This window comes from Rutidosis leptorrhynchoides, unplaced genomic scaffold (assembly GCF_046630445.1).
Source record: "Rutidosis leptorrhynchoides isolate AG116_Rl617_1_P2 unplaced genomic scaffold, CSIRO_AGI_Rlap_v1 contig97, whole genome shotgun sequence".
Lineage (NCBI taxonomy): Eukaryota > Viridiplantae > Streptophyta > Magnoliopsida > Asterales > Asteraceae > Rutidosis > Rutidosis leptorrhynchoides.
In genome coordinates, this window is record NW_027266890.1 from 41,832 (window position 1) to 67,670 (window position 25,839).

Here is a 25,839-nt window from a genome sequence, read left to right on the forward strand (position 1 = left end):
CTCCTTCGCCCCTCACATGTTTCGAGATAGCCACCTCGGCCAAGCTACGCCGTGGGGAGGTGGCGAATTGGGTGCGAAGAAACGAAAGAAGTGGCACGGATTCCGAGCACGTAGTCAAGGAAGCTTCGAACTACATTGTTATGAGGCATCGAAACTGTGGTGGGGCAAAGAGCGGCACCGATTCGGGGGTCGGTCCTGAGAAATATGCAGCACGCAATTGGGGATCCCCGTAACGAAGAGGGGCGCAACACGTGGACTTCCGAGGACGTCCCCAATCCTAGTAATACCCTCGCCCAAGCACGCCTAACTGCGGAGTTCTAGTGGTATTCGGTCTATTAGTGCGAGTATGATCGCACACTATCGTTTATGCGCGTTTGTGCTACACGACCAAGCCATGCCTCTCTCGCCGCGCTCCACGACCCCTTCGCCCCTCACATGTTTCGAGATAGCCACCTCGGCCAAGCTACGCCGTGGGGAGGTGGCGAATTGGGTGCGAAGAAACGAAAGAAGTGGCACGGATTCCGAGCACATAGTCAAGGAAGCTTCGAACTACATTGTTATGAGGCATCGAAACTGTGGTGGGGCAAAGAGCGGCACCGATTCGGGGGTCGGTCCTGAGAAATATGCAGCACGCCATTGGGGATCCCCGTAACGAAGAGGGGCGCAACACGTGGACTTCCGAGGACGTCCCCAATCCTACTAATACCCTCGCCCAAGCACGCCTAACTGCGGAGTTCTAGTGGTATTCGGTCTATTAGTGCGAGTATGATTGCACACTATCGTTTATGCGCGATTGTGCTAGACGACCAAGCCATGCCTCTCTCGCCGCGCTCCACGCCCCCTTCGACCCTCACATGTTTCGAGACAGCCACCTCGGCCAAGCTACGCCGTGGGGAGGTGGCGAATTGGGTGCGAAGAAACGAAAGAAGTGGCACGGATTCCGAGCACATAGTGAATGAAACTTCGAACTACATTATTATGAGGCATCGAAATTGTGGTGGGGCAAAGAGCGGCACCGATTCAGGTGTCCGTCCTAGTAGTCGTGCGAGAAATATGCAGCACGCCATTGGGGATCCCCGTAACGAAGAGGGGCGCAACACGTGGACTTCCGAGGACGTCCCCAATCCTAGTACTACGCTCGCCCAAGCACGCCTAACTGCGGAGATCTAGAGGTATTCGGTCTATTAGTGCGAGTATGATCGCTCACTATCGTTTATGCGCGATTGTGCTACACGACCAAGCCATGCCTCTCTCGCCGCGCTCCACGCCCCCTTCGACCCTCACATGTTTCGAGACAGCCACCTCGGCCAAGCTACGCCGTGGGGAGATGGCGAATTGGGTGCGAACAAACGAAAGAAGTGGCACGGATTCCGAGCACATAGTCAAGGAAGCTTCGAACTACATTGTTATGAGGCATCGAAACTGTGGTGGGGCAAATAGCGGCACTGATTCAGGGGTCCATCCTAGTAGTCGTGCGAGAAATATGCAGCACGCCATTGGGGATCCCCGTAACGAAGAGGGGCGCAAACACGTGGACTTCCGAGGACGTCCCCAATCCTAGTACTACGCTCGCCCAAGCACGCCTAACTGCGGAGATCTAGAGGTATTCGGTCTATTAGTGCGAGTATGATCGCTCACTATCGTTTGCGCGATTGTGCTACACGACTAAGCCATGCCTCTCTCCGCGCTCCACGACTCCTTCGCCCCTCACATGTTTCGAGATAGCCACCTCGGCCAAGCTACGCCGTGGGGAGGTGGCGAATTGGGTGCGAAGAAACGAAAGAAGTGGCACGGATTCCGAGCACGTAGTCAAGGAAGCTTCGAACTACATTGTTATGAGGCATCGAAACTGTGGTGGGGCAAAGAGCGGCACCGATTCGGGGGTCGGTCCTGAGAAATATGCAGCACGCAATTGGGGATCCCCGTAACGAAGAGGGGCGCAACACGTGGACTTCCGAGGACGTCCCCAATCCTAGTAATACCCTCGCCCAAGCACGCCTAACTGCGGAGTTCTAGAGGTATTCGGTCTATTAGTGCGAGTATGATCGCACACTATCGTTTATGCGCGATTGTGCTACACGACCAAGCCATGCCTCTCTCGCCGCGCTCCACGCCCCCTTCGACCCTCACATGTTTCGAGATAGCCACCTCGGCCAAGCTACGCCGTGGGGAGGTGGCGAATTGGGTGCGAAGAAATGAAAGAAGTGGCACGGATTCCGAGCACATAGTCAAGGAAGCTTCGAACTACATTGTTATGAGGCATCGAAACTGTGGTGGGGCGAAGAGCGGCACCGATTCGGGGGTCGGTCCTGAGAAATATGCAGCACGCCATTGGGGATCCCCGTAACGAAGAGGGGCGCAACACGTGGACTTCCGAGGACGTCCACGTGTCCTAGTAATACCCTCGCCCAAGCACGCCTAACTGCGGAGTTCTAGAGGTATTCGGTCTATTAGTGCGAGTATGATTGCACACTATCGTTTATGCGCGATTGTGCTACACGACCAAGCCATGCCTCTCTCGCCGCGCTCCACGACTCCTTCGCCCCTCACATGTTTCGAGATAGCCACCTCGGCCAAGGTACGCCGTGGGGAGGTGGCGAATTGGGTGCGAAGAAACGAAAGGAGTGGCACGGAATCCGAGCACATAGTCAAGGAAGCTTGGAACTACATTGTTATGAGGCATCGAAACTGTGGTGGGGAAAAGAGCGGCACCGATTCGGGGGTCGGTCCTGAGAAATATGCAGCACGCCATTGGGGATCCCCGTAACGAAGAGGGGCGCAACACGTGGACTTCCGAGGACTTCCCCAATCCTAGTAATACCCTCGCCCAAGCACGCCTAACTGCGGAGTTCTAGTGGTATTCGGTCTTTTAGTGCGAGTATGATCGCACACTATCGTTTATGCGCGATTGAGCTACACAACCAAGCCATGCCTCTCTTGCCGCGCTCCACGCCCCCTTCGACAATCACATGTTTCGAGATAGCCACCTCAGCCAAGCTACGCCGTGCGGAGGTGGCGAATTGGGTGCGAAGAAACGAAAGAAGTGGCACGGATTCCGAGCACATAGTGAATGAAACTTCGAACTACATTGTTATGAGGCATCGAAACTGTGGTGGGGCAAAGAGCGGCACCGATTCAGGGGTCCGTCCTAGTAGTCGTGCGAGAAATATGCAGCACGCCATTGGGGATCCCTGTAACGAAGAGGGGCGCAACACGTGGTCTTCCGAGGACGTCCTCAATCCTAGTACTACCCTCGCCCAAGCTTGCCTAACTGCGGAGATCTAGAGGTATTCGGTCTATTAGTGCGAGTATGATCGCCCACTTTCTTTTATGCGCGATTGTGCTACACGACCAAGCCATGCCTCTCTCGCCGCGCTCCACGACTCCTTCGCCCCTCACATGTTTCGAGATAGCCACCTCGGCCAAGCTACGCCGTGGGGAGGTGGCGAATTGGGTGCGAAGAAACGAAAGAAGTGGCACGTAGTCAAGGAAGCTTCGAACTACATTGTTATGAGGCATCGAAACTGTGGTGGGGCAAAGAGCGGCACCGATTCGGGGGTCGGTCCTGAGAAATATGCAGCACGCCATTGGGGATCCCCGTAACGAAGAGGGGCGCAACACGTGGACTTCCGAGGACGTCCACGTGTCCTAGTAATACCCTCGCCCAAGCACGCCTAACTGCGGAGTTCTAGAGGTATTCGGTCTATTAGTGCGAGTATGATCGCACACTATCGTTTATGCGCGATTGTGCTACACGACCAAGCCATGCCTCTCTCGCCGCGCTCCACGACTCCTTCGCCCCTCACATGTTTCGAGATAGCCACCTCGGCCAAGCTACGCCGTGGGGAGGTGGCGAATTGGGTGCAAAGAAACGAAAGAAGTGGCACGGATTCCGAGCACATAGTCAAGGAAGCTTCGAACTACATTGTTATGAGGCATCGAAACTGTGGTGGGGCAAAGAGCGGCACCGATTCGGGGGTCGGTCCTGAGAAATATGCAGCACGCCATTGGGGATCCCCGTAACGAAGAGGGGCGCAACACGTGGACTTCCGAGGACGTCCCCAATCCTAGTAATACCCTCGCCCAAGCACGCCTAACTGCGGAGTTCTAGAGGTATTCGGTCTATTAGTGCGAGTATGATCGCACACTATCGTTTATGCGCGATTGTGCTACACGACCAAGCCATGCCTCTCTCGCCGCGCTCCACGACCCCTTCGACCATCACATGTTTCGAGATAGCCACCTCGGCCAAGCTACGCCGTGGGGAGGTGGCGAATTGGGTGCGATGAAACGAAAGAAGTGGCACGGATTCCGAGCACGTAGTCAAGAAAGCTTCGAACTACATTGTTATGAGGCATCGAAACTGTGGTAGGGCAAAGAGCGGCACCGATTCGGGGGTCCGTCCTAGTTGTCTTGCGAGAAATATGCAGCACGCCATTGGGGATCCCCTTAACGAAGAGGGGCGCAACACATGGACTTTCGTAGAGGTCACCCATCCTAGTACTACCCTCGCCCAAGCACGTTTAACGGCGGAGTTCTTTTGGTATTCGGTGTATTAGTGCGAGTATGATCGCACACGATCGTTTATGCGCGATTATGCTACACGACCAAGCCATGCCTCTCTCGCCGCGCTCCACTCCCCCTTCGACCCTCACATGTTTCGAGATAACCACCTCGGCCAAGCTACGCCGTGGGGAGGTGCCGAACTGGGTGCGAAGAAACGAAAGAAGTGGCACGGATTCCGAGCACGCAGTCAAAAAAGCTTCGAACTACATTGTTATGAGGCATCGAAACTGTGGTGGGGCAAAGAGCGGCACCGATTCGAGGGTCCGTCCTAGTAGTCTTGCGAGAAATATGCAGCACGCCATTGGGGATCCCCGTAACGAAGAGGGGCGCAACACGTGGACTTTCGTAGAGGTCACCCATCCTAGTACTACCCTCGCCCAAGCACGCCTAACGGCGGAGTTCTTTTGGTATTCGGTGTATTAGTGCGAGTATGATCGCACACGATCGTTTATGCGCGATTGTGCTACACGACCATGTCAGGCCTCTCTCGCCGCGCTCCACGCCTCCTTCGACCCTCACATGTTTCGAGATAGCCACCTCGGCCAAGCTACGCCGTGGGGAGGTGGCGAACTGGGTGCGAAGAAACGAAAGAAGTGGCACGGATTCCGAGCACGTAGTCAAGGAAGCTTCGAACTACATGTTATGGGCATCGAAACTGTGGTGGGGCAAAGAGCGGCACCGATTCGGGGGTCCGTCCTAGTAGTCCTGCGAGAAATGTGCAGCACGCCATTGGGGATCCCCTTAACGAAGAGGAGCGCATCACGTGGACTTTCGTAGAGGTCACCCATCCTAGTACTACCCTCGCCCAAGCACGCCTAACGGCGGAGTTCTTTTGGTATTCGGTGTATTAGTGCGAGTATGATCCACACGATCGTTTATGCGCGATTATGCTACACGACCAAGCCATGCCTCTCTCGCCGCACTCCACTCCCCCTTCGACCCTCACATGTTTCGAGATAACCACCTCGGCCAAGCTACGCCGTGGGGAGGTGGCGAACTGGGTGCGAAGAAACGAAAGGAGTGGCACGGATTCCGAGCACATAGTCAAGGAAGCTTCGAACTACATTGTTATGAGGCGTCGAAACTGTGGTGGGGCAAACAGCGGCACCGATTCGGGGGTCGGTCCTGAGAAATATGCAGCACGCCATTGGGGATCCCCGTAGAGAAGAGGGGCGCAACACGTGGACTTTCGTAGAGGTCACCCATCCTAGTACTACCCTCGCCCAAGCAAGCCTAATTGCGGAGTTCTTTTGGTATACGGTGTATTAGTGCGAGTATGATCGCACACGATTGTTTATGCGCGATTGTGCTACACGACCAAGCCATGCCTCTCTCGCCGCGCTCCACGCGCCCTTCGGCCCTCACATGTTTCGAGATAGCCACCTCGGCCAAGCTACGCCGTGGGGAGGTGGCGAACTGGGTGCGAAGAAACGAAAGAAGTGGAACGGATTCCGAGCACGCAGTCAAGGAAGCTTCGAACTACATTATTATGAGGCATCGAAACTGTGGTGGGGCAAAGAGCGGCACCGATTCAGGGGTCCGTCCTAGTAGTCGTGCGAGAAATATGCAGCACGACATTGGGGATCCCCGTAACGAAGAGGGGCGCAACACGTGGACTTCCGAGGACGTCCCCAATCCTAGTACTACGCTCGCCCAAGCACGTCTAACTGCGGAGTTCTAGTGGTATTCGGTCTATTAGTGCGAGTATGATCGCACACTATCGTTTATGCGCGATTGTGCTACACGACCAAGCCATGCCTCGCTCGCGGCGCACCACGCACCTTCGGCCCTCACATGTTTCGAGATAGCCACCTCGGCCAAGCTACGCCGTTGGGAGGTGGCGAGCTGGGTGCGAAGAAACGAAAGAAGTGGCACGGATTCCAAGCACATAGTCAAGGAAGCTTCGAACTACATTGTTATGAGGCGTCGAAACTGTGGTGGGGCAAAGAGGGGCACCGATTCGGGGGTCCGTCCTAGTAGTCTTGCGAGAAATGTGCAGCACGCCATTAGGGATCCCCGTAACGAAGAGGGGCGCAACACGTGGACTTCCCTAGAGGTCACCCATCCTAGTACTACCCTCGCCCAAGCAAGCCTAATTGCGGAGTTCTTTTGGTATACGGTGTATTAGTGCGAGTATGATCGCACACGATTGTTTATGCGCGATTGTGCTACACGACCAAGCCATGCCTCTCTCGCCGCGCTCCACGCGCCCTTCGGCCCTCACATGTTTCGAGATAGCCACCTCGGCCAAGCTACGCCGTGGGGAGGTGGCGAACTGGGTGCGAAGAAACGAAAGAAGTGGAACGGATTCCGAGCACGCAGTCAAGGAAGCTTCGAACTACATTATTATGAGGCATCGAAACTGTGGTGGGGCAAAGAGCGGCACCGATTCAGGGGTCCATCCTAGTAGTCGTGCGAGAAATATGCAGCACGACATTGGGGATCCCCGTAACGAAGAGGGGCGCAACACGTGGACTTCCGAGGACGTCCCCAATCCTAGTACTACGCTCGCCCAAGCACGTCTAACTGCGGAGTTCTAGTGGTATTCGGTCTATTAGTGCGAGTATGATCGCACACTATCGTTTATGCGCGATTGTGCTACACGACCAAGCCATGCCTCGCTCGCGGCGCACCACGCACCTTCGGCCCTCACATGTTTCGAGATAGCCACCTCGGCCAAGCTACGCCGTTGGGAGGTGGCGAGCTGGGTGCGAAGAAACGAAAGAAGTGGCACGGATTCCAAGCACATAGTCAAGGAATCTTCGAACTACATTGTCATGAGGCGTCGAAACTGTGGTGGGGCAAAGAGGGGCACCGATTCGGGGGTCCGTCCTAGTAGTCTTGCGAGAAATGTGCAGCACGCCATTAGGGATCCCCGTAACGAAGAGGGGCGCAACACGTGGACTTCCCTAGAGGTCACCCATCCTAGTACTACCCTCGCCCAAGCAAGCCTAATTGCGGAGTTCTTTTGGTATACGGTGTATTAGTGCGAGTATGATCGCGCACGATTGTTTATGCGCGATTGTGCTACACGACCAAGCCATGCCTCTCTCGCCGCGCTCCACGCGCCCTTCGGCCCTCACATGTTTCGAGATAGCCACCTCGGCCAAGCTACGCCGTGGGGAGGTGGCGAACTGGGTGCGAAGAAACGAAAGAAGTGGAACGGATTCCGAGCACGCAGTCAAGGAAGCTTCGAACTACATTATTATGAGGCATCGAAACTGTGGTGGGGCAAAGAGCGGCACCGATTCAGGGGTCCGTCCTAGTATTCGTGCAAGAAATATGCAGCACGACATTGGGGATCCCCGTAACGAAGAGGGGCGCAACACGTGGACTTCCGAGGACGTCCCCAATCCTAGTACTACGCTCGCCCAAGCAAGTCTAACTGCGGAGTTCTAGTGGTATTCGGTCTATTAGTGCGAGTATGATCGCCCACTATCGTTTATGCGCGATTGTGCTACACGACCAAGCCATGCCTCTCTCGCCGCGCACCACGCCCCTTCGGCCCTCACATGTTTCGAGATAGCCACCTCGGCCAAGCTACGCCGTGGGGAGGTGGCGAACTGGGTGCGAAGAAACGAAAGAAGTGGCACGGATTCCGAGCACGTAGTCAAGGAAGCTTCGAACTACATTTTTATGGGGCATCGAAAGAAGTGGCACCGATTCGGGGTTCCGTCCTAGTAGTCTTGCGAGAAATATGCAACACGCCATTGGGGATCCCCGTAACGAAGAAGGGCGCAACACGTGGACTTCCGATGACATCCCCAATCCTAGTAATACCCTCGCCCAAGCACGCCTAACTGCGGAGTTCTAGTGGTATTCGGTCTATTAGTGTGAGTATGATCGCTCATGATGGTTGATGCGCGATTGTGCTACACGACTAAGCCATGCCTCTCTCGCCGTGCTCTACGCCCCCTTCGCCCCTCACATGTTTCGAGATAGCCACCTCGGCCAAGCTACGCCGTGGGGAGGTGGCGAACTGGGTGCGAAGAAACGAAAGAAGTGGCACGGATTCCGAGCACGTAGTCAAGGAAGCTTCGAACTACATTGTTAGAGGCATCGAAACTGTGGTGGGGCAAGGAGCGGCACCGATCGGGGGTCCGTCCTAGTAGTCGTGCGAGAAATATGCAGCACGCCATTGGGGATCCCCGTAACGAAGAGGGGCGCAACACGTGGACTTCCGAGGACGTCCCCAATCTTAGTACTACCCTCGCCCAAGCACGCCTAACTGCGGAGTTCTAGAGGTATTCGGTCTATTAGTGCGAGTATGATGGCACACTATCGTTTATGCGCGATTGTGCTACCCGACCAAGCCATGCCTCTCTCGCCGCGCTCCACGACTCCTTCGCCCCTCACATATTTCGAGATAGCCACCTCGGCCAAGCTACGCCGTGGGGAGGTGGCGAATTGGGTGCGAAGAAACGAAAGAAGTGGCACGGATTCCGAGCACATAGTCAAGGAAGCTTCGAATTACATTGTTATGAGGCATCGAAACTGTGGTAGGGCAAAGAGCGGCACCGATTCGGGGGTCCGTCCTAGTAGTCTTGCGAGAAATGTGCAGCACGCCATTGGGGATCCCCGTAACTAAGAGGGGCGCAACACGTGGACTTCCCTAGAGGTCACCCATCCTAGTACTACCCTCGCCCAAGCAAGCCTAATTGCGGAGTTCTTTTGGTATACGGTGTATTAGTGCGAGTATGATCGCGCACGATTGTTTATGCGCGATTGTGCTACACGACCAAGCCATGCCTCTCTCGCCGCGCTCCACGCGCCCTTCGGCCCTCACATGTTTCGAGATAGCCACCTCGGCCAAGCTACGCCGTGGGGAGGTGGCGAACTGGGTGCGAAGAAACGAAAGAAGTGGAACGGATTCCGAGCACGCAGTCAAGGAAGCTTCGAACTACATTATTATGAGGCATCGAAACTGTGGTGGGGCAAAGAGCGGCACCGATTCAGGGGTCCGTCCTAGTATTCGTGCGAGAAATATGCAGCACGACATTGGGGATCCCCGTAACGAAGAGGGGCGCAACACGTGGACTTCCGAGGACGTCCCCAATCCTAGTACTACGCTCGCCCAAGCAAGTCTAACTGCGGAGTTCTAGTGGTATTCGGTCTATTAGTGCGAGTATGATCGCCCACTATCGTTTATGCGCGATTGTGCTACACGACCAAGCCATGCCTCTCTCGCCGCGCACCACGCCCCTTCGGCCCTCACATGTTTCGAGATAGCCACCTCGGCCAAGCTACGCCGTGGGGAGGTGGCGAACTGGGTGCGAAGAAACGAAAGAAGTGGCACGGATTCCGAGCACGTAGTCAAGGAAGCTTCGAACTACATTGTTAGAGGCATCGAAACTGTGGTGGGGCAAGGAGCGGCACCGATCGGGGGTCCGTCCTAGTAGTCGTGCGAGAAATATGCAGCACGCCATTGGGGATCCCCGTAACGAAGAGGGGCGCAACACGTGGACTTCCGAGGACGTCCCCAATCTTAGTACTACCCTCGCCCAAGCACGCCTAACTGCGGAGTTCTAGAGGTATTCGGTCTATTAGTGCGAGTATGATGGCACACTATCGTTTATGCGCGATTGTGCTACCCGACCAAGCCATGCCTCTCTCGCCGCGCTCCACGACTCCTTCGCCCCTCACATATTTCGAGATAGCCACCTCGGCCAAGCTACGCCGTGGGGAGGTGGCGAATTGGGTGCGAAGAAACGAAAGAAGTGGCACGGATTCCGAGCACATAGTCAAGGAAGCTTCGAATTACATTGTTATGAGGCATCGAAACTGTGGTAGGGCAAAGAGCGGCACCGATTCGGGGGTCCGTCCTAGTAGTCTTGCGAGAAATGTGCAGCACGCCATTGGGGATCCCCGTAACTAAGAGGGGCGCAACACGTGGACTTCCCTAGAGGTCACCCATCCTAGTACTACCCTCGCCCAAGCAAGCCTAATTGCGGAGTTCTTTTTGTATACGGTGTATTAGTGCGAGTATGATCGCACACGATTGTTTATGCGCGATTGTGCTACACGACCAAGCCATGCCTCTCTCGCCGCGCTCCACGCCCCCTTCGACCCTCACACATTTCGAGATACCAACCTCGGCCAAGCTACGCCGTGGGCAGGTGGCGAACTGGGTGCGAAGAAACGAAAGAAGTGGCACGGATTCCGAGCACGTAGTCAAGGAAGCTTCGAACTACATTGCTATGAGGCATCGAAACTGTGGTGGGGCAAAGAGCGGCACCGATTCGGGGGTCCGTCCTAGTAGTCGTGCGAGAAATATGCAGCACGCCATTGGGGATCCCCGTAACAAAGAGGGGCGCAACACGTGGACTTCCGTAGAAATCAGCCATCCTAGTACTACCCTCGCCCAAGCACGCCTATCTGCGGAGTTCTTTTGGTATTCGGTGTATTAGTGCGAGTATGATCGCACACGATCGTTTATGCGCAATTGTGCTACACGACCAAGCCATGCCTCTCTCGCCGCGGTCCACGCCCCCTTGGACCCTCACACGTTTCGAGATAGCCACCTCGGCCAAGCTACGCCGTGGGGAGGTAGCGAACTGGGTGCGAAGGAACGAAAGAAGTGGCACGGATTCCGAGCACGTAGTCAAGGAAGCTTCAAACTACATTTTTATGAGGCATCGAAATTGTGCTGGGGCAAAGAGCGACACCGATTCGGGGGGCCGTCGTAGTAGTCGTGCGAGAAATATGCAGCAAGCCATTCTGGATCCCCGTAACTAATAGGGGCGCAACACGTGGACTTCCGTAGAGGTCACCCATCCTAGTACTACCCTCGCCCAAGCACGCCTAATTGCGAAGTTCTTTTGGTATTCAGTGTAGTAGTGCGAGGACGATTGCACACGATCGTTTATGCGCGATTGTGCTACACGACCAAGCCATGCCTCTCTCGCCGCGCTCCACGCCCCCTTCGATCCTCACATGTTTCGAGATAGCCACCTCGGCCAAGCTACACCGTGGGGAGGTGGCGAACTGGGTGCGAAGAAACGAAAGAAGTGGCACGGATTCCGAGCACGTAGTCAACGAAGCTTCGAACTACATTGTTATGAGGCATCGAAACTGTGGTGGGGCAAAGAGCGGCACCGATTCGGGGGTCCGTCGTAGTAGTCGTGCGAGAAAGATGCAGCACGACATTTGGGATCCCCATAACTAATAGGGGCGCAACACGTGGACTTCCGAGGACGTCCCCAATCCTAGTACTACCCTCGCCCAAGCACGCCTATCTGCGGAGTTCTAGTGGTATTCCGTGTATTAGTGCGAGTATGATCGCACACGATGGTTGATGCACGATTGTGCTACACGACCAAGCCATGCCTCTCTCGCCGCGCTCCACGCCCCCTTCGACCCTCACATGTTTCGAGATAGCCACCTCGGCCAAGCTACGCCGTAGGGAGGTGGCGAAGTGGGTGCGAAGAAACGAAAGAAGTGGCACGGATTCCGAGCACGTAGTCAAGGAAGCTTCGAACTACATTGTTAGAGGCATCGAAACTGTGGTGGGGCAAAGAGCGGCACCGATTCGGAGATCCGTCGTAGTAGTCGTACCAGAAATATGCAGCAAGCCATTGGGGATCCCCGTAACGAAGAGGGGCGCAACACGTGGACTTCCGTAGAGGTAACCCATCCTAGTACTACCCTCGCCCAAGCATGCCTAATTGCGGAGTTCTTTTGGTATTCGGTGTATTAGTGCGAGTATGATCGCACACGATCGTTTATGCGCGATTGTGCTACACGACCAAGCCATGCCTCTTTCGCTGCCCTCCACGCCCCATTCGGCCCTCACACATTTCGAGATACCAACCTCGGCCAAGCTACGCCGTGTGGAGGTGGCGAACTGGGTGGGAAGAAACGAAAGAAGTGGCACGGATTCCGAGCACGTGGTCAACGAAGCTTCGAACTACATTGCTATGAGGCATCGAAACTCTGGTGGGGCAAAAAGAGCGGCACGGATTCGGGGGTCCGTCCTAGTAGTCGTGCGAAAAATATGCAGCACGCCATTGGGGATCCCCGTAACGAAGAGGGCCGCAACACGTGGACTTCCGAGGACGTCCCCATTCCTAGTACTACCCTCGCCCCAGCACGCCTATCTGCGGAGTTCTAGGTGTATTCGGTCTATTAGTGCGAGTATGATCGCACACGATGGTTGATGCGCGATTGTGCTACACGACCAAGCCATGCCTCTCGCGCCGCGCTCCACGCCCCCTTCCATCCTCACATGTTTCGAGATAGCCACCTCAGCCAACCTACGCCGTGGGGAGGTGGCGAACTGGGTGCGAAGAAACGAAAGAAGTGGTACGGATTCCGAGCACGTAGTCAAGGAAGCTTCGAACTACATTGTTATGAGGCATCGAAATTGTGGTGGGGCAAAGAGCGGCACCGATTAGGGGGTCCGTCCTAGTAGTCGTGCGAGAAATATGCAGCACGCCATTGGGGATCCCCGTAACGAAGAGGGGCGCAACACGTGGACTTCCGTAGAGGTCACCCATCCTAGTACTACCCTCGCCCAAGCATGCCTAATTGCGGAGTTCTTTTGGTATTCGCTGTATTAGTGCGAGTATGATCGCACACGATCGTTTATGCGCGATTTTGCTACACGACCAAGCCATGCCTCTTTCGCTGCCCTCCACGCCCCATTCGGCCCTCATATGTTTCGAGATACCAACCTCAGCCAAGCTACGCCGTGGGGAGGTGGCGAACTGGGTGCGAAGAAACGAAAGAAGTGGCACGGATTCCGAGCACGTGGTCAACGAAGCTTCGAACTACATTGCTATGAGGCATCGAAACTCTGGTGGGGCAAAAAGAGCGGCACGGATTCGGGGGTCCGTCCTAGTAGTCGTGCGAAAAATATGCAGCACGCCATTGGGGATCCCCGTAACGAAGAGGGCCGCAACACGTGGACTTCCGAGGACGTCCCCATTCCTAGTACTACCCTCGCCCAAGCACGCCTATCTGCGGAGTTCTAGTGGTATTCGGTCTATTAGTGCGAGTATGATCGCACACGATGGTTGATGCGCGATTGTGCTACACGACCAAGCCATGCCTCTCGCGCCGCTGCACGCCCCCTTCGATCCTCACATGTTTCGAGATAGCCACCTCGGCCAACCTACGCCGTGGGGAGGTGGCGAACTGGGTGCGAAGAAACGAAAGAAGTGGCACGGATTCCGAGCACGTAGTCAAGGAAGCTTCGAACTACGTTGTTATGAGGCATCGAAATTGTGGTGGGGCAAAGAGCGGCACCGATTAGGGGGTCCGTCCTAGTAGTCGTGCGAGAAATATGCAGCACGCCATTGGGGATCCCCGTAACGAAGAGGGGCGCAACACGTGGACTTCCGAGGACGTCCCCAATCCAAGTACTACTCTCGCCCAAGCACGCCTAACTGCGTAGTTCTAGTGGTATTCGGTGTATTAGTGCGAGTATGATCGCCCAAGATCGTTTATACGCGATTGTGCTACACGACCAAGCCATGCCTCTCTCGCCGCGCTCCACGCCCCCTTCGACCCTCACACATTTCGAGATACCAACCTCGGCCAAGCTACGCCGTGTGGAGGTGGCGAACTGGGTGCGAAGAAACGAAAGAAGTGGCACGGATTCCGAGCACTTAGTCAAGGAAGCTTCGAACGACATTGTTATGAGGCATCGAAATTGTGGTGGGGCAAAGAGCGGCACCGATTAGGGGGTCCGTCCTAGTAGTCGTGCGAGAATTATGCAGCACGCCATTGGGGATCCCCGTAACTAATAGGGGCGCAACACGTGGACTTCCGAGGACGTCCCCAATCCTAGTACTACCCTCGCCCAAGCACGCCTAACTGCGTAGTTCTAGTGGTATTCGGTGTATTAGTGCGAGTATGATCGCCCAAGATCGTTTATGCGCGATTGTGCTACACGACCAAGCCATGCCTCTCTCGCCGCGCTCCACGCCCCCTTCGACCCTCACATGTTTCGAGATAGCCACCTCGGCCAAGCTACGCCGTGGGGAGGTGGCAAACTGGGTCCGAAGCAACGAAAGAAGTGGCATGGATTCCGAGCACGTAGTCAAGGAAACTTCGAAATACATTGTTAGAGGCATCGAAACTGTGGTGGGGCAAAGAGCGGCACCGATCGGGGGTCCGTCTTAGTAGTCGTGCGAGAAATATGCAGCACGCCATTGGGGATCCCCGTAACTAATAGGGGCGCAACACGTGGACTTCCGAGGACGTCTCCAATCCTAGTACTACCCTCGCCCAAGCACGCCTATCTGCGGAGTTCTAGTGGTATTCGGTGTATTAGTGCGAGTATGATCGCACACGATGGTTGATGCGCGATTGGGCTACACGACCAAGCCATGCCTCTCTCGCCGCGCTCCACGCCCCCTTCGACCCTCACACATTTCGAGATACCAACCTCGGCCAAGCTACGCCGTGTGGAGGTGGCGAACTGGGTGCGAAGAAACGAAAGAAGTGGCACGGATTCCGAGCACTTAGTCAAGGAAGCTTCGAACGACATTGTTATGAGGCATCGAAATTGTGGTGGGGCAAAGAGCGGCACCGATTAGGGGGTCCGTCCTAGTAGTCGTGCGAGAATTATGCAGCACGCCATTGGGGATCCCCGTAACTAATAGGGGCGCAACACGTGGACTTCCGAGGACGTCCCCAATCCTAGTACTACCCTCGCCCAAGCACGCCTAACTGCGTAGTTCTAGTGGTATTCGGTGTATTAGTGCGAGTATGATCGGCCAAGATCGTTTATGCGCGATTGTGCTACACGACCAAGCCATGCCTCTCTCGCCGCGCTCCACGCCCCCTTCGACCCTCACACGTTTCGAGATACCAACCTCGGCCAAGCTACGCCGTGGGGAGGTGGCGAACTGGGTGCGAAGAAACGAAAGAAGTGGCACGGATTCCGAGCACGTGGTCAACGAAGCTTCGAACTACATTGCTATGAGGCATCGAAACTCTGGTGGGGCAAAAAGAGCGGCACGGATTCGGGGGTCCGTCCTAGTAGTCGTGCGAAAAAATATGCAGCACGCCATTGGGGATCCCCGTAACGAAGAGGGCCGCAACACGTGGACTTCCGAGGACGTCCCCATTCCTAGTACTACCCTCGCCCAAGCACGCCTATCTGCGGAGTTCTAGTGGTATTCGGTCTATTAGTGCGAGTATGATCGCTCACTATCGTTTATGCGCGATTGTGCTACACGACCAAGCCATGCCTCTCGCGCCGCTGCACGCCCCCTTCGATCCTCACATGTTTCGAGATAGCCACCTCGGCCAACCTACGCCGTGGGGAGGTGGCGAACTGGGTGCGAAGAAACGAAAGAAGTGGCACGGATTCCGAGCACGTAGTCAAGGAAGCTTCGAACTACGTTGTTATGAGGCATCGAAACTGTGCTGGGGCAAAGAGCGGCACCGATTCGGGGGTCCGTCCTAGTAGTCGTGCGAGAATTATGCAGCACGCCATTGGGGATCCCCGTAACGAAGAGGGGCGCAACACGTGGATTTCCGAGGACGTCCCCATTCCTAGTACTACCCTCGCCCAAGCACGCCTAACTGCGGAGTCTTAGTGGTATTCGGTGTATTAGTGCGCGTATGATCGCCCAAGATCGTTTATGCGCGATTGTGCTACACGACCAAGCCATGCCTCTCTCGCCGGCGCACCACGCCCCTTCGGCCCTCACATGTTTCGAGATAGCCACCTCGGCCAAGCTACGCCGTGGGGAGGTGGCGAACTGGGTGCGAAGAAACGAAAGAAGTGGCACGGATTCCGAGCACGTAGTCAAGGAAACTTCGAAATACATTGTTAGAGGCATCGAAACTGTGGTGGGGCAAAGAGCGGCACCGATCGGGGGTCCGTCCTAGTAGTCGTGCGAGAAATATGCAGCACGTCATTGGGGATCCCCGTAACGAAGAGGGGCGCAACACGTGGACTTCTGAGGACGTCCCCAATCCTAGTACTATCCTCGCCCAAGCATGCCTAACGGCGGAGTTCTAGTGGATTCGGTCTATTAGTCCGAGTGTGATCGCTAACGATGGTTGATGCGCGATTGTGCTACACCACCAAGCCATGCCTCTCTCGCCGCGTTCCACGCCCCCTTCGACCCTCACATGTTTCGAGATAGCCACCTCGGCCAAGCAACGCCGTGGGGAGGTGGCGAACTGGGTGCGAAGAAACGAAAGAAGTGGCACGGATTCCGAGCACATAGTGAATGAAACTTCGAACTACATTGTTATGAAGTATCCAAACTGTGGTGGGGCAAAGAGCGGCACCGATTCAGGGGTCCGTCCTAGTAGTCGTGCGAGAAATATGCAGCACGCCATTGGTGATCCCGTAACGAAGAGAGGCGCAGCACGTGGACTTCCGAGGACGTCCCCAATCCAAGTACTACCCTCGCCCAAGCACGCCTAACTGCGGAGTTCTAGTGGTATTCGGTGTATTAGTGCGAGTATGATCGCCCAAGATCGTTTATGCGCGATTGTGCTACACGACCAAGCCATGCCTCTCTCGCCGCGCTCCACGCCCCCTTCGACCCTCACACGTTTCGAGATAGCCACGTCGACCAAGCTACGCCGTGGGGAGGTGGCGAACTGTGTGCGAAGGAACGAAAGAAGTGGCACGGATTCCGAGCACGTAGTCAAGGAAGCTTCGAACTACATTGTTATGAGGCATCGAAATTGTGGTGGGGCAAAGAGCGGCACCGATTAGGGGGTCCGTCCTAGTAGTCGTGCGAGAAATATGCAGCACGCCATTGGGGATCCCCGTAACGAAGAGGGGCGCAACACGTGGACTTCCGAGGACGTCCCCAATCCTAGTACTACCCTCGCCCAAGCATACCTAATTGCGGAGTTCTTTTGGTATTCGGTGTATTAGTGCGAGTATGATCGCACACGATCGTTTATGCGCCATTGTGCTACACGACCAAGCCATGCCTCTTTCGCTGCCCTCCACGCCCCATTCGGCCCTCACATATTTCGAGATACCATTCTCGGCCAAGCTACGCCGTGGGGAGGTGGCGAACTGGGTGCGAAGAAACGAAAGAAGGGGCACGGATTGCGAGCACGTAGTCAAGGAAGCTTCGAACTACATTGCTATGAGGCATCGAAACTGTGGTGGGCCAAAGAGAGCGGCACCGATTAGGATGTCCGTCCTAGTAGTCGTGCGAGAAATATGCAGCACGCCATTGGGGATCCCCGTAACGAAGAGGGGCGCAACACGTGGACTTCCGAGGACGTCCCCAATCCTAGTACTACCCTCGCCCAAGCACGCCTAACTGCGTAGTTCTAGTGGTATTCGGTGTATTAGTGCGAGTATGATCGCCCAAGATCGTTTATGCGCGATTGTGCTACACGACCAAGCCATGCCTCTCTCGCCGCGCTCCACGCCCCCTTCGACCCTCACACGTTTCGAGATAGCCACGTCGACCAAGCTATGCCGTGGGGAGGTGGCGAACTGGGTGCGAAGGAACGAAAGAAGTGGCACGGATTCCGAGCACCGTGGTCAACGAAGCTTCGAACTACATTGCTATGAGGCATCGAAACTCTGGTGGGGCAAAAAGAGCGGCACCGATTCGGGGGTCCGTCCTAGTAGTCGTGCGAGAAATATGCAGCAAGCCATTGGGGATCCCCGTAACGAAGAGGGGCGCAACACGTGGACTTCCGTAGAGGTCACCCATCCTAGTACTACCCTCGCCCAAGCATGCCTAATTGCGGAGTTCTTTTGGTATTCGGTGTATTAGTGCGAGTATGATCGCACACGATCATTTATGCGCGATTTTGCTACAAGACCAAGCCATGCCTCTTTCGCTGCCCTCCACGCCCCATTCGGCCCTCACATGTTTCGAGATACCAACCTCGGCCAAGCTACGCCGTGGGGAGGTGGCGAACTGGGTGCGAAGAAACGAAAGAAGTGGCACGGATTCGTGCACGTAGTCAAGGAAGCTTCGAACTACATTGTTATGAGGCATCGAAGTTGTGGTGGGGCAAAGAGCGGCACAGATTAGGGGGTCCGTCCTAGTAGTCGTGCGAGAAATATGCAGCACGCCATTGGGGATCCCCGTAACGAAGAGGGGCGCAACACGTGGACTTCCGAGGACGTCCTCAATCCTAGTACTACCCTCGCACAAGCATGCCTAATTGCGGAGTTCTTTTGGTATTCGGTGTATTAGTGCGAGTATGATGGCACACGATCGTTTATGCGCGATTGTGCTACACGACCAAGCCATGCCTCTTTCGCTGCCCTCCACGCCCCATTCGGCCCTCACATATTTCGAGATACCATTCTCGGCCAAGCTACGCCGTGGGGAGGTGGCGAACTGGGTGCGAAGAAACGAAAGAAGTGGTACGGATTCCGAGCACGTAGTCAAGGAAGCTTCGAACTACATTGTTATGACGCATCGAAATTGTTGTGGGGCAAAGAGCGGCACCGATTAGGGGGTCCGTCCTAGTAGTCGTGCGAGAAATATGCAGCACGCCATTGGGGATCCCCGTAACGAAGAGGGGCGCAACACGTGGACTTCCGAGGACGTCCCCAATCCTAGTACTACCCTCGCCCAAGCACGCCTAATTGCGGAGTTCCTTTGGTATTCGGTATATTAGTGCGAGTATGATCGCACACGATCGTTTATGCGCGATTGTGCTACACGACCAAGCCATGCCTCTTTCGCTGCCCTCCACGCCCCATTCGGCCCTCACATATTTCGAGATACCATTCTCGGCCAAGCTACGCCGTGGGGAGGTGGCGAACTGGGTGCGAAGAAACGAAAGAAGTGGCACGGATTCCGAGCACGTAGTCAAGGAAGCTTCGAACGACATTGTTATGAGGCATCGAAATTGTGGTGGGTTAAAGAGCGGCACCGATTAGGGGGTCCGTCCTAGTAGTCGTGCGAGAAATATGCAGCACGCCATTGGGGATCCCCGTAACGAAGAGGGGCGCAACACGTGGACTTCCGAGGACGTCCCCAATCATAGTACTACCCTCGCCCAAGCACGCCTAATTGCGGAGTTCCTTTGGTATTCGGTGTATTAGTGCGAGTATGATCGCCCAAGATCGTTTATACGCGATTGTGCTACACGACCAAGCCATGCCTCTCTCGCCGCGCTCCACGCCCCCTTCGACCCTCACACATTTCGAGATACCAACCTCGGCCAAGCTACGCCGTGTGGAGGTGGCGAACTGGGTGCGAAGAAACGAAAGAAGTGGCACGGATTCCGAGCACGTAGTCAAGGAAGCTTCGAACTACATTGTTATGAGGCATCGAAATTGTGGTGGGGCAAAGAGCGGCACCGATTAGGGGGTCCGTCCTAGTAGTCGTGCGAGAAATATGCAGCACGCCATTGGGGATCCCCGTAACGAAGAGGGGCGCAACACGTGGACTTCCGAGGACGTCCCCAATCCTAGTACTACCCTCGCCCAAGCATGCCTAATTGCGGAGTTCTATTGGTATTCGGTGTATTAGTGCGAGTATGATCGCACACGATCGTTTATGCGCCATTGTGCTACACGACCAAGCCATGCCTCTTTCGCTGCCCTCCACGCCCCATTCGGCCCTCACATATTTCGAGATACCATTCTCGGCCAACCTACGCCGTGGGGAGGTGGCGAACTGGGTGCGAAGAAACGAAAGAAGGGGCACGGATTGCGAGCACGTAGTCAAGGAAGCTTCGAACTACATTGCTATGAGGCATCGAAACTGTGGTGGGGCAAAGAGAGCGGCACCGATTAGGATGTCCGTCCTAGTAGTCGTGCGAGAAATATGCAGCACGCCATTGGGGATCCCCGTAACGAAGAGGGGCGCAACACGTGGACTTCCGAGGACGTCCCCAATCCTAGTACTACCCTCGCCCAAGCACGCCTAACTGCGTAGTTCTAGTGGTATTCGGTGTATTAGTGCGAGTATGATCGCCCAAGATCGTTTATGCGCGATTTTGCTACACGACCAAGCCATGCCTCTCTCGCCGCGCTCCACGCCCCCTTCGACCCTCACACGTTTCGAGATAGCCACGTCGACCAAGCTACGCCGTGGGGAGGTGGCGAACTGGGTGCGAAGGAACGAAAGAAGTGGCACGGATTCCGAGCACGTGGTCAACGAAGCTTCGAACTACATTGCTATGAGGCATCGAAACTCTGGTGGGGCAAAAAGAGCGGCACGGATTCGGGGGTCCGTCCTAGTAGTCGTGCGAAAAATATGCAGCACGCCATTGGGGATCCCCGTAACGAAGAGGGGCGCAACACGTGGACTTCCGAGGACGTCCCCAATCCTAGTACTACCCTCGCCAAGGCGCGCCTAACTGCGGAGTTCTAGTGGTATTCGGTGTATTAGTGCGAGTATGATCGCCCAAGATCGTTTATGCGCGATTGTGCTACACGACCAAGCCATGCCTCTCTCGCCGCGCTCCACGCCCCCTTCGACCCTCACACGTTTCGAGATAGCCACGTCGACCAAGCTACGCCGTGGGGAGGTGGCGAACTGGGTGCGAAGGAACGAAAGAAGTGGCACGGATTCCGAGCACGTAGTCAAGGAAGCTTCGAACTACATTGTTATGAAGCATCGAAATTGTGGTGGGGCAAAGAGCGGCACCGATTAGGGGGTCCGTCCTAGTAGTCGTGCGAGAAATATGCAGCACGCCATTGGGGATCCCCGTAACGAAGAGGGGCGCAACACGTGGACTTCCGAGGACGTCCCCAATCCTAGTACTACCCTCGCCCAAGCATGCCTAATTGCGGAGTTCTTTTGGTATTCGGTGTATTAGTGCGAGTATGATCGCACACGATCGTTTATGCGCCATTGTGCTACACGACCAAGCCATGCCTCTTTCGCTGCCCTCCACGCCCCATTCGGCCCTCACATATTTCGAGATACCATTCTCGGCCAACCTACGCCGTGGGGAGGTGGCGAACTGGGTGCGAAGAAACGAAAGAAGGGGCACGGATTGCGAGCACGTAGTCAAGGAAGCTTCGAACTACATTGCTATGAGGCATCGAAACTGTGGTGGGGCAAAGAGAGCGGCACCGATTAGGATGTCCGTCCTAGTAGTCGTGCGAGAAATATGCAGCACGCCATTGGGGATCCCCGTAACGAAGAGGGGCGCAACACGTGGACTTCCGAGGACGTCCCCAATCCTAGTACTACCCTCGCCCAAGCACGCCTAACTGCGTAGTTCTAGTGGTATTCGGTGTATTAGTGCGAGTATGATCGCCCAAGATCGTTTATGCGCGATTTTGCTACACGACCAAGCCATGCCTCTCTCGCCGCGCTCCACGCCCCCTTCGACCCTCACACGTTTCGAGATAGCCACGTCGACCAAGCTACGCCGTGGGGAGGTGGCGAACTGGGTGCGAAGGAACGAAAGAAGTGGCACGGATTCCGAGCACGTGGTCAACGAAGCTTCGAACTACATTGCTATGAGGCATCGAAACTCTGGTGGGGCAAAAAGAGCGGCACGGATTCGGGGGTCCGTCCTAGTAGTCGTGCGAAAAATATGCAGCACGCCATTGGGGATCCCCGTAACGAAGAGGGGCGCAACACGTGGACTTCCGAGGACGTCCCCATTCCTAGTACTACCCTCGCCCAAGCACGCCTATCTGCGGAGTTCTAGTGGTATTCGGTCTATTAGTGCGAGTATGGTCGCACACGATGGTTGATGCGCGATTGTGCTACACGACCAAGCCATGCCTCTCGCGCCGCGCTCCACGCCCCCTTCGATCCTCACATGTTTCGAGATAGCCACCTCGGCCAACCTACGCCGTGGGGAGGTGGCGAACTGGGTGCGAAGAAACGAAAGAAGTGGTACGGATTCCGTGCACGTAGTCAAGGAAACTTCGAACTACATTGTTATGAGGCATCGAAATTGTGGTGGGGCAAAGAGCGGCACCGATTAGGGGGTCCGTCCTAGTAGTCGTGCGAGAAATATGCAGCACGCCATTGGGGATCCCCGTAACGAAGAGGGGCGCAACACGTGGACTTCCGAGGACGTCCCCAATCCTAGTACTACCCTCGCCCAAGCACGCCTAACTGCGTAGTTCTAGTGGTATTCGGTGTATTAGTGCGAGTATGATCGCCCAAGATCGTTTATGCGCGATTTTGCTACACGACCAAGCCATGCCTCTCTCGCCGCGCTCCACGCCCCCTTCGACCCTCACACGTTTCGAGATAGCCACGTCGACCAAGCTACGCCGTGGGGAGGTGGCGAACTGGGTGCGAAGGAACGAAAGAAGTGGCACGGATTCCGAGCACGTGGTCAACGAAGCTTCGAACTACATTGCTATGAGGCATCGAAACTCTGGTGGGGCAAAAAGAGCGGCACGGATTCGGGGGTCCGTCCTAGTAGTCGTGCGAAAAATATGCAGCACGCCATTGGGGATCCCCGTAACGAAGAGGGGCGCAACACGTGGACTTCCGAGGACGTCCCCAATCCTAGTACTACCCTCGCCAAGGCGCGCCTAACTGCGGAGTTCTAGTGGTATTCGGTGTATTAGTGCGAGTATGATCGCCCAAGATCGTTTATGCGCGATTGTGCTACACGACCAAGCCATGCCTCTCTCGCCGCGCTCCACGCCCCCTTCGACCCTCACACGTTTCGAGATAGCCACGTCGACCAAGCTACGCCGTGGGGAGGTGGCGAACTGGGTGCGAAGGAACGAAAGAAGTGGCACGGATTCCGAGCACGTAGTCAAGGAAGCTTCGAACTACATTGTTATGAAGCATCGAAATTGTGGTGGGGCAAAGAGCGGCACCGATTAGGGGGTCCGTCCTAGTAGTCGTGCGAGAAATATGCAGCACGCCATTGGGGATCCCCGTAACGAAGAGGGGCGCAACACGTGGACTTCCGAGGACGTCCCCAATCCTAGTACTACCCTCGCCCAAGCATGCCTAATTGCGGAGTTCTTTTGGTATTCGGTGTATTAGTGCGAGTATGATCGCACACGATCGTTTATGCGCCATTGTGCTACACGACCAAGCCATGCCTCTTTCGCTGCCCTCCACGCCCCATTCGGCCCTCACATATTTCGAGATACCATTCTCGGCCAACCTACGCCGTGGGGAGGTGGCGAACTGGGTGCGAAGAAACGAAAGAAGGGGCACGGATTGCGAGCACGTAGTCAAGGAAGCTTCGAACTACATTGCTATGAGGCATCGAAACTGTGGTGGGGCAAAGAGAGCGGCACCGATTAGGATGTCCGTCCTAGTAGTCGTGCGAGAAATATGCAGCACGCCATTGGGGATCCCCGTAACGAAGAGGGGCGCAACACGTGGACTTCCGAGGACGTCCCCAATCCTAGTACTACCCTCGCCCAAGCACGCCTAACTGCGTAGTTCTAGTGGTATTCGGTGTATTAGTGCGAGTATGATCGCCCAAGATCGTTTATGCGCGATTTTGCTACACGACCAAGCCATGCCTCTCTCGCCGCGCTCCACGCCCCCTTCGACCCTCACACGTTTCGAGATAGCCACGTCGACCAAGCTACGCCGTGGGGAGGTGGCGAACTGGGTGCGAAGGAACGAAAGAAGTGGCACGGATTCCGAGCACGTGGTCAACGAAGCTTCGAACTACATTGCTATGAGGCATCGAAACTCTGGTGGGGCAAAAAGAGCGGCACGGATTCGGGGGTCCGTCCTAGTAGTCGTGCGAAAAATATGCAGCACGCCATTGGGGATCCCCGTAACGAAGAGGGGCGCAACACGTGGACTTCCGAGGACGTCCCCATTCCTAGTACTACCCTCGCCCAAGCACGCCTATCTGCGGAGTTCTAGTGGTATTCGGTCTATTAGTGCGAGTATGGTCGCACACGATGGTTGATGCGCGATTGTGCTACACGACCAAGCCATGCCTCTCGCGCCGCGCTCCACGCCCCCTTCGATCCTCACATGTTTCGAGATAGCCACCTCGGCCAACCTACGCCGTGGGGAGGTGGCGAACTGGGTGCGAAGAAACAAAAGAAGTGGTACGGATTCCGTGCACGTAGTCAAGGAAACTTCGAACTACATTGTTATGAGGCATCGAAATTGTGGTGGGGCAAAGAGCGGCACCGATTAGGGCGTCCGTCCTAGTAGTCGTGCGAGAAATATGCAGCACGCCATTGGGGATCCCCGTAACGAAGAGGGGCGCAACACGTGGACTTCCGAGGACGTCCCCAATCCTAGTACTACCCTCGCCCAAGCACGCCTAATTGCGGAGTTCTTTTGGTATTCGGTGTATTAGTGCGAGCATGATGGCACACGATCGTTTATGTGCGATTGTGCTACACGACCAAGCCATGTCTCTTTCGCTGCCCTCCACGCCCCATTCGGCCCTCACATATTTCGAGATACCATTCTCGGCCAAGCTACGCCGTGGGGAGGTGGCGAACTGGGTGCGAAGAAACGAAAGAAGTGGCACGGATTCCGAGCACGTAGTCAAGAAAGCTTCGAACTACATTGTTATGAGGCATCGAAATTGTGGTGGGGCAAAGAGCGGCACCGATTAGGGGGTCTGTCCTAGTGGTCGTGCGAGAAATATGCAGCACGCCATTGGGGATCCCCGTAACGAAGAGGGGCGCAACACGTGGACTTCCGAGGACGTCCCCAATCCTAGTACTACCCTCGCCCAAGCACGCCTAAATGCGGAGTTCCTTTGGTATTCGGTGTATTAGTGCGAGTATGATCGCACACGATCGTTTATGCGCGATTTTGCTACACGACCAAGCCATGCCTCTTTCGCTGCCCTCCAGGCCCCATTCGGCCCTCATATGTTTCGAGATACCATTCTCGGCCAAGCTACGCCGTGGGGAGGTGGCGAACTAGGTGCGAAGAAACGAAAGGAGTGGTACGGATTCCGAGCACGTAGTCAAGGAAGCTTCGAACTACATTGTTAGAGGCATCGAAACTGTGGTGGGGCAAAGAGCGGCACCGATTCGGGGGTCCGTCGTAGTAGTCGTGCGAGAAATATGCAGCAAGCCATTGGGGATCCCCGTAACGAAGAGGGGCGCACACGTGGACTTCCGTAGAGGTCACCCATCCTAGTACTACCCTCGCCCAAGCATGCCTAATTGCGGAGTTCTTTTGGTATTCGGTGTATTAGTGCGAGTATGATCGCACACGATCGTTTATGCGCGATTTTGCTACACGACCAAGCCATGCCTCTTTCGCTGCCCTCCACGCCCCATTCGGCCCTCACATGTTTCGAGATACCAACCTCGGCCAAGCTACGCCGTGGGGAGGTGGCGAACTGGGTGCGAAGAAACGAAAGAAGTGGCACGGATTCGTGCACGTAGTCAAGGAAGCTTCGAACTACATTGTTATGAGGAATCGAAGT

At 55.6% G+C, this 25,839-nt stretch overlaps 41 pseudogenes; all 41 read right to left on the reverse strand.

Moving 5' to 3' along the window:
- Positions 1-239: 239 nt before the first annotated feature.
- LOC139885363 (5S ribosomal RNA) lies at positions 240-358 on the reverse strand (annotated as a pseudogene).
- A 300-nt stretch (positions 359-658) lies between these two features.
- LOC139885449 (5S ribosomal RNA) lies at positions 659-777 on the reverse strand (annotated as a pseudogene).
- A 1,157-nt stretch (positions 778-1,934) lies between these two features.
- On the reverse strand, positions 1,935-2,053 carry LOC139885430 (5S ribosomal RNA; annotated as a pseudogene).
- Positions 2,054-4,029: 1,976 nt separating this feature from the next.
- On the reverse strand, positions 4,030-4,148 carry LOC139885431 (5S ribosomal RNA; annotated as a pseudogene).
- Positions 4,149-4,459: 311 nt separating this feature from the next.
- LOC139885342 (5S ribosomal RNA) lies at positions 4,460-4,578 on the reverse strand (annotated as a pseudogene).
- A 311-nt stretch (positions 4,579-4,889) lies between these two features.
- LOC139885435 (5S ribosomal RNA) lies at positions 4,890-5,008 on the reverse strand (annotated as a pseudogene).
- Positions 5,009-5,735: 727 nt separating this feature from the next.
- LOC139885442 (5S ribosomal RNA) lies at positions 5,736-5,854 on the reverse strand (annotated as a pseudogene).
- A 311-nt stretch (positions 5,855-6,165) lies between these two features.
- LOC139885391 (5S ribosomal RNA) lies at positions 6,166-6,284 on the reverse strand (annotated as a pseudogene).
- Positions 6,285-6,594: 310 nt separating this feature from the next.
- On the reverse strand, positions 6,595-6,713 carry LOC139885447 (5S ribosomal RNA; annotated as a pseudogene).
- Positions 6,714-7,024: 311 nt separating this feature from the next.
- On the reverse strand, positions 7,025-7,143 carry LOC139885392 (5S ribosomal RNA; annotated as a pseudogene).
- Positions 7,144-7,453: 310 nt separating this feature from the next.
- LOC139885354 (5S ribosomal RNA) lies at positions 7,454-7,572 on the reverse strand (annotated as a pseudogene).
- Positions 7,573-9,156: 1,584 nt separating this feature from the next.
- On the reverse strand, positions 9,157-9,275 carry LOC139885366 (5S ribosomal RNA; annotated as a pseudogene).
- A 1,168-nt stretch (positions 9,276-10,443) lies between these two features.
- On the reverse strand, positions 10,444-10,562 carry LOC139885367 (5S ribosomal RNA; annotated as a pseudogene).
- Positions 10,563-10,873: 311 nt separating this feature from the next.
- On the reverse strand, positions 10,874-10,992 carry LOC139885396 (5S ribosomal RNA; annotated as a pseudogene).
- A 311-nt stretch (positions 10,993-11,303) lies between these two features.
- On the reverse strand, positions 11,304-11,422 carry LOC139885393 (5S ribosomal RNA; annotated as a pseudogene).
- Positions 11,423-11,733: 311 nt separating this feature from the next.
- Positions 11,734-11,852, reverse strand: LOC139885460 (5S ribosomal RNA; annotated as a pseudogene).
- Positions 11,853-12,162: 310 nt separating this feature from the next.
- LOC139885493 (5S ribosomal RNA) lies at positions 12,163-12,281 on the reverse strand (annotated as a pseudogene).
- A 743-nt stretch (positions 12,282-13,024) lies between these two features.
- LOC139885401 (5S ribosomal RNA) lies at positions 13,025-13,143 on the reverse strand (annotated as a pseudogene).
- A 741-nt stretch (positions 13,144-13,884) lies between these two features.
- On the reverse strand, positions 13,885-14,003 carry LOC139885487 (5S ribosomal RNA; annotated as a pseudogene).
- Positions 14,004-14,314: 311 nt separating this feature from the next.
- LOC139885464 (5S ribosomal RNA) lies at positions 14,315-14,433 on the reverse strand (annotated as a pseudogene).
- Positions 14,434-14,742: 309 nt separating this feature from the next.
- On the reverse strand, positions 14,743-14,861 carry LOC139885453 (5S ribosomal RNA; annotated as a pseudogene).
- Positions 14,862-15,172: 311 nt separating this feature from the next.
- On the reverse strand, positions 15,173-15,291 carry LOC139885409 (5S ribosomal RNA; annotated as a pseudogene).
- Positions 15,292-16,889: 1,598 nt separating this feature from the next.
- LOC139885490 (5S ribosomal RNA) lies at positions 16,890-17,008 on the reverse strand (annotated as a pseudogene).
- A 311-nt stretch (positions 17,009-17,319) lies between these two features.
- Positions 17,320-17,438, reverse strand: LOC139885387 (5S ribosomal RNA; annotated as a pseudogene).
- A 313-nt stretch (positions 17,439-17,751) lies between these two features.
- LOC139885465 (5S ribosomal RNA) lies at positions 17,752-17,870 on the reverse strand (annotated as a pseudogene).
- Positions 17,871-18,184: 314 nt separating this feature from the next.
- Positions 18,185-18,303, reverse strand: LOC139885470 (5S ribosomal RNA; annotated as a pseudogene).
- Positions 18,304-19,043: 740 nt separating this feature from the next.
- Positions 19,044-19,162, reverse strand: LOC139885378 (5S ribosomal RNA; annotated as a pseudogene).
- A 311-nt stretch (positions 19,163-19,473) lies between these two features.
- Positions 19,474-19,592, reverse strand: LOC139885444 (5S ribosomal RNA; annotated as a pseudogene).
- Positions 19,593-19,903: 311 nt separating this feature from the next.
- LOC139885486 (5S ribosomal RNA) lies at positions 19,904-20,022 on the reverse strand (annotated as a pseudogene).
- Positions 20,023-20,335: 313 nt separating this feature from the next.
- Positions 20,336-20,454, reverse strand: LOC139885466 (5S ribosomal RNA; annotated as a pseudogene).
- A 313-nt stretch (positions 20,455-20,767) lies between these two features.
- Positions 20,768-20,886, reverse strand: LOC139885405 (5S ribosomal RNA; annotated as a pseudogene).
- Positions 20,887-21,197: 311 nt separating this feature from the next.
- Positions 21,198-21,316, reverse strand: LOC139885499 (5S ribosomal RNA; annotated as a pseudogene).
- A 313-nt stretch (positions 21,317-21,629) lies between these two features.
- LOC139885467 (5S ribosomal RNA) lies at positions 21,630-21,748 on the reverse strand (annotated as a pseudogene).
- Positions 21,749-22,061: 313 nt separating this feature from the next.
- LOC139885340 (5S ribosomal RNA) lies at positions 22,062-22,180 on the reverse strand (annotated as a pseudogene).
- A 311-nt stretch (positions 22,181-22,491) lies between these two features.
- Positions 22,492-22,610, reverse strand: LOC139885468 (5S ribosomal RNA; annotated as a pseudogene).
- Positions 22,611-22,923: 313 nt separating this feature from the next.
- On the reverse strand, positions 22,924-23,042 carry LOC139885406 (5S ribosomal RNA; annotated as a pseudogene).
- A 311-nt stretch (positions 23,043-23,353) lies between these two features.
- LOC139885500 (5S ribosomal RNA) lies at positions 23,354-23,472 on the reverse strand (annotated as a pseudogene).
- Positions 23,473-23,785: 313 nt separating this feature from the next.
- On the reverse strand, positions 23,786-23,904 carry LOC139885469 (5S ribosomal RNA; annotated as a pseudogene).
- A 313-nt stretch (positions 23,905-24,217) lies between these two features.
- LOC139885341 (5S ribosomal RNA) lies at positions 24,218-24,336 on the reverse strand (annotated as a pseudogene).
- A 311-nt stretch (positions 24,337-24,647) lies between these two features.
- Positions 24,648-24,766, reverse strand: LOC139885433 (5S ribosomal RNA; annotated as a pseudogene).
- A 311-nt stretch (positions 24,767-25,077) lies between these two features.
- On the reverse strand, positions 25,078-25,196 carry LOC139885479 (5S ribosomal RNA; annotated as a pseudogene).
- Positions 25,197-25,839: the final 643 nt, after the last annotated feature.